Here is a 9,344-nt window from a genome sequence, read left to right as displayed (position 1 = left end):
GAAAAGCGTGAATCCCTAACAAACCGTTTTTCCTTTTTATTTCCCACTCCAATTCGCGTGGCACTTTGTTGTGGTCCATTTTCGTCTTTTCTGCACACACGCTGAAAGAGAGAAAAATTGCTGGTGCTAGCTGGCATGGGTGTCCTTTTCACATTGGATTCTCTTTTTTTGAATATTGAATATTAGAAATGAGTTAGTAAAATAAAATTAAATACCTTAAATAAAACTAAACTATATATTCAATCAATTATATTTAAATATGCTAATTATTTTGACTAAATAAATAAATGGATCAATCATGAATAAAAAATCGGGCGTAAAAGTGCTCGAAAAAAATAAACCAAATGTACTAAAATGATCAACATGAAATAAACTTCTTGAAAAAAATACATAGTTTGTTTTTATTCTAAAATGGAAAACGCCCGGTTCAAACGCTCAGGCGGATCAAAATGCGGCCAAAAAGTGTTCGAAAAAATAAATCAAGCATACTAGATTAAACTACGCAAAATGTAGATTAATAAAATTGATGTCTGCAAGCTTGGTTTTAAAAAATTTCGTCTACTGATTTGACACACACCTATCAATTAATTCAATCGGTTTAGTTGTAGACTCGAAAAAATTATTTCGACTGATATTCTAGGCACTATGCGGTATGGAATGCATGATATGCTATGTAGAGATGCAATAACTATGATGAATGTATTGAATCAGCGATTCAGGATCAAAATTAGGGTGTGACAGTTGCCCCTATTTAAGTATCATCAACCAGAGAATATGAAGTAGGACACTCTTTATATGATCATAGTCGGAGATTATTACATACTAAGAATACCCGAATTTTGATCCTGAAATGAAAATGATATGATATGATATGATACGATACAAGACTTTTTTTTTGGAATGGTGAATCCTAAGAAAAGACTTTATGCAAGACATACAACTATGTGGGGAAGGATGGACACCAAGGTACAGGTGGCCCATTGGAAACAAACAAAGAGAACAACTCGCTAGGGATAACAATCTTGCTGGAGAGTCAACCGCACACTGGGTAGTACTCAAAGTGAAAGTTGATAAACGACACTTTAAAATGACACTGGGGATTGCGTCTACAGGTTCAGACATGACCTGACAATGCTAGGGAATATCAAACAAATCTGACAGTAGGTTCAGACATGACCTAACAACATTAGAAAATTCAAAGAGAGTATATCAACAGGTTCATACATGACCTGATGACAACTTGAACATTCTTGACAAAACCGAAGATTTCTTGTAAGAAAATCATCAGATAAAAAATTATGGAAATTCCTATCAATGAAAGAGTCCAAACGACAACTTTTTAGGAAACCAGAGCCCACAAGATGGAAAAACTCTTTGTAGGTGCCAACAACAACTGGACTTATACCGTAAGTAAAGGTTACAACCAACTTCAAACGGATTGGTGCTAGTTACAACTGGACTCCAAGGGTGCTGGTGACGACCAGACTTAAATATACCGGTAACAACTGGACTTCTAAACTGGATGCCAGTCACAACTGGACTTAACAGACAAATGCTAATAACAATTGGATTTGCAAACAAAGGTGGTGATAACCAGACTTAACATACCATTTACAAATGGATTTTAACATAGTGTCAATTACAACTGTGCTTGAGATACCAATTACAATTGGATAAGATGTTGGTGACAACCAGACTTTAAAAGGATATCAGTTACAACTGGTCTTCAAAATTTAAGCGCCAATTACAACTAGACTTAACAGGTAATGCCAATAACAATTGGACTTTCAAACAAATTCTGGTTACAAACAGACTTATAAGTACCAATTACCATTGGATTTTGAAAACAAGATTCCAGTTACAATTGGACTTGAGAGGTAATTCCAATAACAATTGGACTTGCAAATAACACTGGTTACAACCAGACTTTAAAAGGTACCAGTTACAATTGGATTTGGTAACGGGACGCCAGTTACAACTGGACTTGACAAAAGATGTTGGTGAGAACCAGCTTTAAAGAGATACCAGTTACAACTGGATTTGATCAAAGACGTTGGGGACAACCAGACTTAACAGACGACGCCAGTAACAACTGGACTTAGAGGTCGAGGAATAAAAACAACAGTGAAACCTGAGATTATGCAAATGAGCACGAAGTACTTCGGGTTATGCATGATTTTGATTTTTCTTACATGCATGATATATGAATGATCATGATATGCAAATGCTGACAACATGCAAACTGGGAGTTTAAAGAAGGCTTTATGGAGGTACTGAATCCTCAACACCAACAACTCAACCAAAGGAGTGATGATAGATGCATCACAGATTGATCTATCAAGCTGAACAGTTACGACTGACCCAATAATCCTTTCGGAGAATGGTACTGACCCAATAATCCTTTCGGAGAATGGTGAATTGTGCTCTCTGGATATATGTTGATTATTCTAGTAAAATTCTTGCAACTTGAGACTTGTGGGGAAAGACGAAAGATTTCCTTTTAATATTTCCACATGTCAAAGCAAAAATCATGTTTCTCAATATGTTGAAAAATTCTTTTTAAGTTCAAAATTTCATTATTAACAAATAAATGACATTTTGCATAACAAAGAAAAATCAGAGAAAAACAGAAAATGGTATAAATTGATAGGCAAACTTGTATTTATTCAAGAATGGAAGCACACAAATACTGTAGCTCCATGGAACGTTACAAATTTGAAAATGGTAACTGATAACACGAAATTATATCATATTTTAGGACTTAATTCAATTAAATTTTATTATTATTTATTTCAGTTCACTTCATTTTATTAGATATTACGCGGTATTTTCTTCCTATTTGTCTCAGGTGGCTTATTTTGAAGCACAAGTAAAAATGGAAGAAAAGGAGTGCAAAAAGGAGAGAAAATGAACCAAATGTCAAAGCCCAGCACAAAGCACAAAACGCAGGTGCCGTGCATGTGACGGACGTCACAGAGGGCGTGACGAGCGTCACGCCTTGCACACTCCTGTGACGGACGTCACACATGGTGTGACGAACGTCACACCATTCCCCGGCAACGGCGCCAAAAACTTGATCGCTCGACTTTATGAGTCGAATTGGGGTACAAACTGCAAGTGCACAGTTCTATCGCGTAGTTTTAAAAGATATCGATCCCACAGGGACTTATGAATCGATATACCGTTATCTAAGGTTACTTCGTAAAGCTAAGGTGAATAATGTTTGATTGTTTGGGGGAAAGCTAAAAACTAAACTAAGATCTAGATTAAATATTAATAAAGCAGATATACAAAGACTACTACCGCCAAACACTCTAAACAAACCTCAACATGTTAGATCAGGGTAAGTACCTATTATACCAATCCCTTGAACTTTTAGTTTTATAGTAACCCCGAGTAGTTTATACGAGAAGTCAGCACCATCTTAATAGCAAACTACGTGGAGAGCCGATGAATATAAGTGAATGATTCCCAAAGTAACATAAAAAATATATATATATATCAGGAAATGCACTAATTAAGTTAGGTGATCCTTACCAGATCACTTAATCTAAAGGTTGCAGATCATACAAAAAACATAATATGAAAGATCCATCACAAGTTGGTTCAGCAGGTTTCTGGTACTGAACTTGGTAGGGCGAACTACGGTTCGATCCCCCGCAATTTGCAATGGGATGAATAACGAAGTTATCCGACTTATGTACCAGAACTTCTAGCTAAAAGGGGATCATAATCACTAACCGGTTACTCCACTATGTGCGCGAAAAGATAAAGGGCTTAATGTGATTTCGCTAGAATGAAAACGGGTGAAATAAGAGTAAAGGAACCAGGATAGCTATCATAGTGTACTTGAACTGATTTGCATAAGGCAGGGTTATCTAGGTTGTGACGGTGGTCGTTGATGCCAAGATTAAACTCAAGTTGCTTCTAAACTAAATCCACTTGCAACCTATTACGAATTGATGTGTGTTTTGAAATTTTATCTGGCTAAAACCTTTAACGAGTTCTATACTGAATTTTGCTTGAGGACAAGCAAAGATCTAAGTATGGGGGAGTTTGATAACACGAAATTATATCATATTTTAGGACTTAATTCAATTAAATTTTATTATTATTTATTTCAGTTCACTTCATTTTATTAGATATTACGCGGTATTTTTCCTATTTGTCTCAGGTGGCTTATTTTGAAGCACAAGTAAAAATGGAAGAAAAGGAGTGCAAAAAGGAGAGAAAATGAACCAAATGTCAAAGCCCAGCACAAAGCACAAAACGCAGGTGCCGTGCATGTGACGGACGTCACAGAGGGCGTGACGAGCGTCACGCCTTGCACACTCCTGTGACGGACGTCACACATGGTGTGACGAACGTCACACCATTCCCCTACATTTTTGGCGCAAGGAACGCCTCAGAGACGTTGAGCGTTGAGGGAGTGTTGAGCCCTATATCCACGCCATGCTTTTATGCACGTTGAAGACCTTTTTGGCAGCGGAAGCGGTTACTCAAGCATATATAAATAGCCACTTGCAAAACCAAAAAGGGGTCCGAAGTTTTTCCACATTTTTTCCTTTGCCGTTTTCGCTTTTGCACATTTTCTTTTCCAGCAACTTAAGCAGTATTGTTTCTTTATTATTTTTACGAGTTCTACACTATCTCCCTTGCAATTTCTATTTTCCTTTTTCCTTTTTAGCATTTAGTTAATTCTTTTCGCACAATAGTTTCTACACCGGAAACTATTGTGCACCTTTTTACCGGATCTAACCTTACGTTAGAATCTAGTTTTATTTCCTTCGTTTTAATTTGTTATTTAATTGAAGAATCCAAGAACAAATCCTACCGGCTTGTGGTGGAGTGTTCAAGACTATTGTTTAACTCATTCAGGTTCTTTAATTATTATTTAATGCTTTGTTTTATTATTTATTTATATTATCTGCCTGGGATGAGTCTGTTTATGCATGATAAGTATTTTAGTTTGTTTAGCATGTCTGGCTAATTCGCTTAGATATCGGTATGTAAAGTAAGCGGAATAAGGAATCAAGACTAAGTCGGTTAAATTAAGTTTAAAATTAAAATCACTCTTTTTACGGTCTCAATTTACAGGTTTAATAACAAAGGTTTTTACGAAAGTAAAAGACATAAAGAAGTTAAAATCAATAGAGCGAGAGTTTGAGGTTTTAACTGGACAGTGTAAATTAGACATTAATTCTAGATCAGGGCGAGAGCAAGTTTTAGAGTTAATTAAATTCCGATCTTTTCCAAAAAGTATTTTTAAAGATTGAATGTGAGGACGAGAGTTAAGCATTCGAATTTAATTATATAACCTAAGTCAACAGAGCGAGAGTTTGAGATAAGGGTGTTTAAACGGTCAGTGTTTTCTTGAAAAGAGTTTCTATGGACTGTATTGCTTTCAAAAAATGGTTTTTTGACTTAATTATAAGTGACAGCTACATTAACATAAAATCATGGTTTATTCAACAGAGCGAGAGTTTGAGATAAAACTTTTAATCAATAAAGTCAACTGAAAAGATTTATTTTAAAACCAAGAGACCGACAAAGGATTGATTCCCTAATTACGACGAACTACATACCGATATCCGCTTTATTAATATTTAATCTAGATCTTAGTTTAGTTTTTAGCTTTCCCCCAAACAATCAAACATTATTCACCTTAGCTTTACGAAGTAACCTTAGATAACGGTATATCGATTCATAAGTCCCTGTGGGATCGATATCTTTTAAAACTACGCGATAGAACTGTGCACTTGCAGTTTGTACCCCAATTCGACTCATAAAGTCGAGCGATCAAGTTTTTGGCGCCGTTGCCGGGGACTTTTATTTAATCGATATCGTAACTCTTCCGTTACGCTGTAGAGACTAAGGTTTCTTTTTCTTCTATTCTTTCTTTCGTTGATTTGTATGCCACGCACTCGCTCACAAGCCGAACCGCTCTATTTACGAATCAACGATATCGAACTATATCTCCGAGTCCTACGACGAATTCGGGAATATCGTGCTGCAAACAATCTCCCTCCTGTAGAACTTCCTGATTTCAAAAACCTTTTTCCTTCGATAACCGAGATGGCAGAACCAGCTCGTGCTCTTAGAGATTACGCCGCTCCATCGCAAGATGAGCCGCATTCAAGTATTGCTCCGCCCGCAATCGAAGCAAACAACTTCGAACTTAAACCTTCGCCGTTGCAGGCTGTGCAACAGAACCAATTCTCTGGAAATCCTACCGAGGATCCAAACCTTCATTTATCCGTATTTGTCCAATACGCTGATACTGTTAAAGCTAATGGTGTCACTTCGGAGGCAATTCGACTTCGTCTTTTTCCTTTCTCATTAAGAGATAGCGCTAGAAGATGGCTTCAATCTCTCCCTTCAAACTCTGTCACCACATGGAACGAGTTGAAGAAAGTTTTTCTTGCCCGATACTTTCCGCCAAGCAAAACAGCTATGTTAAGAGCCCAGATAAACGGATTTAAACAGAAAGACAACGAGTCTCTTTTCGAAGCATGGGAAAGATACAAAGACATCATGAGACTTTGCCCACACCATGGTTTGGAAGACTGGTTAGTAATTCACACATTTTATAATGGTCTCTTGTACAACACAAGGTTAACAATAGACGCCGCTGCAGGTGGTGCACTAATGAACAAACCTTATGCTGATGCTTACCAGCTTATCGAAAGCATGGCCCAAAACCACTATCAGTGGGGAACCGAACGAACAATGGTGGAAAAACCTCAAACGAAAACTGGCATGTACGAGATAAGTAACCTTGATCACGTTAATGCAAAAGTGGATGCTTTGGTCCAGAAAATTGAAAGTTTAAATGTATCACCTCCTACCGCCGTGGTTGCTATAACTCAGAATTGCGAGGTCTGTGGAATCCAAGGTCACACTCCTACGGATTGTCAACTCTTGACAGGAATCCAAGCAGAGCAAGTAAACTATGCTCAAGGAAGCCCCTACTCGAATACCTATAACTCAAATTGGAAGAACCATCCAAACTTTTCATATAAGAGTAATAATGCTTTGTACGCACCTGGACAGTCTCCAAATCAAGCCCCAGCTATACCTCTGGGATATCAGAAACCGAACCCATCCATGCCTAACAATAACGCCCCTAGGAAATCCAACTTGGAAATCATGATGGAAAACTTTATAGCTTCCCAACAACAAACCAATAAAGATTTCTTAAACCAGAATGTACACACTGGCGAACAACTTAAACAACTAGCAAGCAAAGTAGATGCCCTGGCTACCCATAACAAAATGCTGGAAACACAAATATCACAAGTAGCTCAACAACAAGCACCTACTGCTGCCCCAACTGGTACATTCCCTGGACAGCCCCAACCTAATCCGAGAAGCCACGCTCATGCAATTATATTAAGAAGTGGAACGGAAGTGGAAGGACCGTCTGATCCAAGGATAGAAAACCAAAACCCTAAGAAATCAACTGAGGAAAGTGAACCTAAGGAAAAGGAAGAGAGTAATAAGGAAACCCTAGAAAAGAAGGAACCTTATGTACCTCCACCACCTTACAAACCACCTATCCCTTACCCTCAAAGGCTTGTTAAAACCAAAGATGCGGGCCAATTTAGAAAATTTGTTGATCTCCTTAAACAATTAAACGTTACAATTCCGTTCACCGAAGCTATTACGCAGATGCTCTCCTATGCTAAATTCTTAAAAGAAATTCTTTCTAATAAGAGGAAACTTGAAGATAGCGAAACTGTTACACTCCCCGCCGAATGTAGCGCTATAATCCAAAACATGCCTCCTAAACTCAAGGATCCGGGTAGTTTCTCTATACCCTGTCACATAGGAAAATTTGTCATCGACAAAGCCTTATGCGATTTAGGAGCCGGAATTAGCGTTATGCCTTTATCCATATGTAAGAAACTGGAAATGGGAGAATTAAGACCAACCAAAATGTCTGTGCAACTAGCAGATCGTTCCATCAAATATCCTGTAGGAATTCTTGAAAATGTTCCCGTACGCATAGGTCAATTCTACATTCCAACTGATTTTACAATTATGGACATTAGAGAAGATGATATTACACCCATTATACTGGGAAGACCGTTTTTAGCAACTGCCGGTGCAATCATAGACGTAAAATGAGGACGACTCACCTTCGAAGTAGGTGAAGAGAAAATTGAGTTCATTCTTTCCCAATTCTTGAAAGCACCTGCAATAGAAGATACATGTTACTTCATGGATATCATCGATGAATGCATAAAAGAAGCAGAGCTAGGAGAAGACAAATCATCAGACTATCTTTTAAAAGACAAATCTAACCAATGTTTAGCGATAACACCGGACCCGACGCAATGTCTTAACAAACAAACCCTTGACCTGAAAACACTTCCCAAAAATCTGAGATATGAATTCCTAGACTTAGAACTTGAACGACCTGTGATAGTTAATGCAGACCTAGGAAGACTCGAAACAGAAAAACTCCTACATATCTTAAGAAAGTATCCAACCGCACTAGGTTACCACATCACCGATCTTAAAGGAATAAGTCCTTCTATTTGTATGCACCGCATCATGCTAGAAGAAGACTGTAAAACCTCTAGGGAACACCAAAGGAGACTAAATCCGATCCTGAGTGAGGTAGTAAAGAAGGAAATAACCAAGTTATTAGAAGCAGGTATTATATATCCTATATCTGATAGCAAATGGGTTAGTCCTGTACACGTAGTACCAAAGAAAGGAGGCATAACCGTTATTGAAAACGAAAAAGGGGAAACTATAACTAAACGAATCGAATCGGGATGGAGAATGTGCATTGACTATAGGAAACTAAACAAAGCAACCCGAAAAGATCATTTCCCTTTACCATTCATTGACCAGATATTAGAACGATTAGCAAAACATTCACATTTCTGTTATCTAGACGGTTATTCAGGCTTCTTTCAAATACCAATTCACCCTGATGACCAAGAAAAGACAACGTTTACGTGCCCTTTTGGTACCTTCGCTTATAGACGAATGCCGTTTGGCCTGTGTAATGCTCCCGCAACCTTTCAAAGATGCATGATGGCAATTTTCGCCGACTTTCTCGAAAACATCATGGAAGTATTTATGGATGACTTTTCCGTATACGGACAAAGTTTTGAAGAATGCCTTGAAAACCTAGAAAGAGTTCTTGAGCGATGTGTAAAAGTAAACTTAGTACTTAACTGGGAGAAGTGCCATTTTATGGTACAAGAAGGAATTGTTTTAGGACACATCATCTCGAACAGAGGAATTGAAGTAGACAAAGCCAAAATAGAGGTAATCGAAAACCTTCAACCCCCAAGAACCGTGAGAGAAGTACGAAGTTTCTTAGG

The 9,344-nt window shown here is 37.8% G+C and overlaps 1 pseudogene; it reads right to left on the bottom strand.

The window, feature by feature from the left end:
- Positions 1-6,460: 6,460 nt before the first annotated feature.
- Positions 6,461-6,560, bottom strand: LOC127077002 (uncharacterized; annotated as a pseudogene).
- Positions 6,561-9,344: the final 2,784 nt, after the last annotated feature.

This window comes from Lathyrus oleraceus, chromosome 4, assembly GCF_024323335.1.
Source record: "Lathyrus oleraceus cultivar Zhongwan6 chromosome 4, CAAS_Psat_ZW6_1.0, whole genome shotgun sequence".
NCBI classification, from domain to species: domain Eukaryota; kingdom Viridiplantae; phylum Streptophyta; class Magnoliopsida; order Fabales; family Fabaceae; genus Lathyrus; species Lathyrus oleraceus.
Note: the sequence above shows the minus strand (reverse complement) of the source record. Positions and strands in the feature narration are given on the sequence as shown.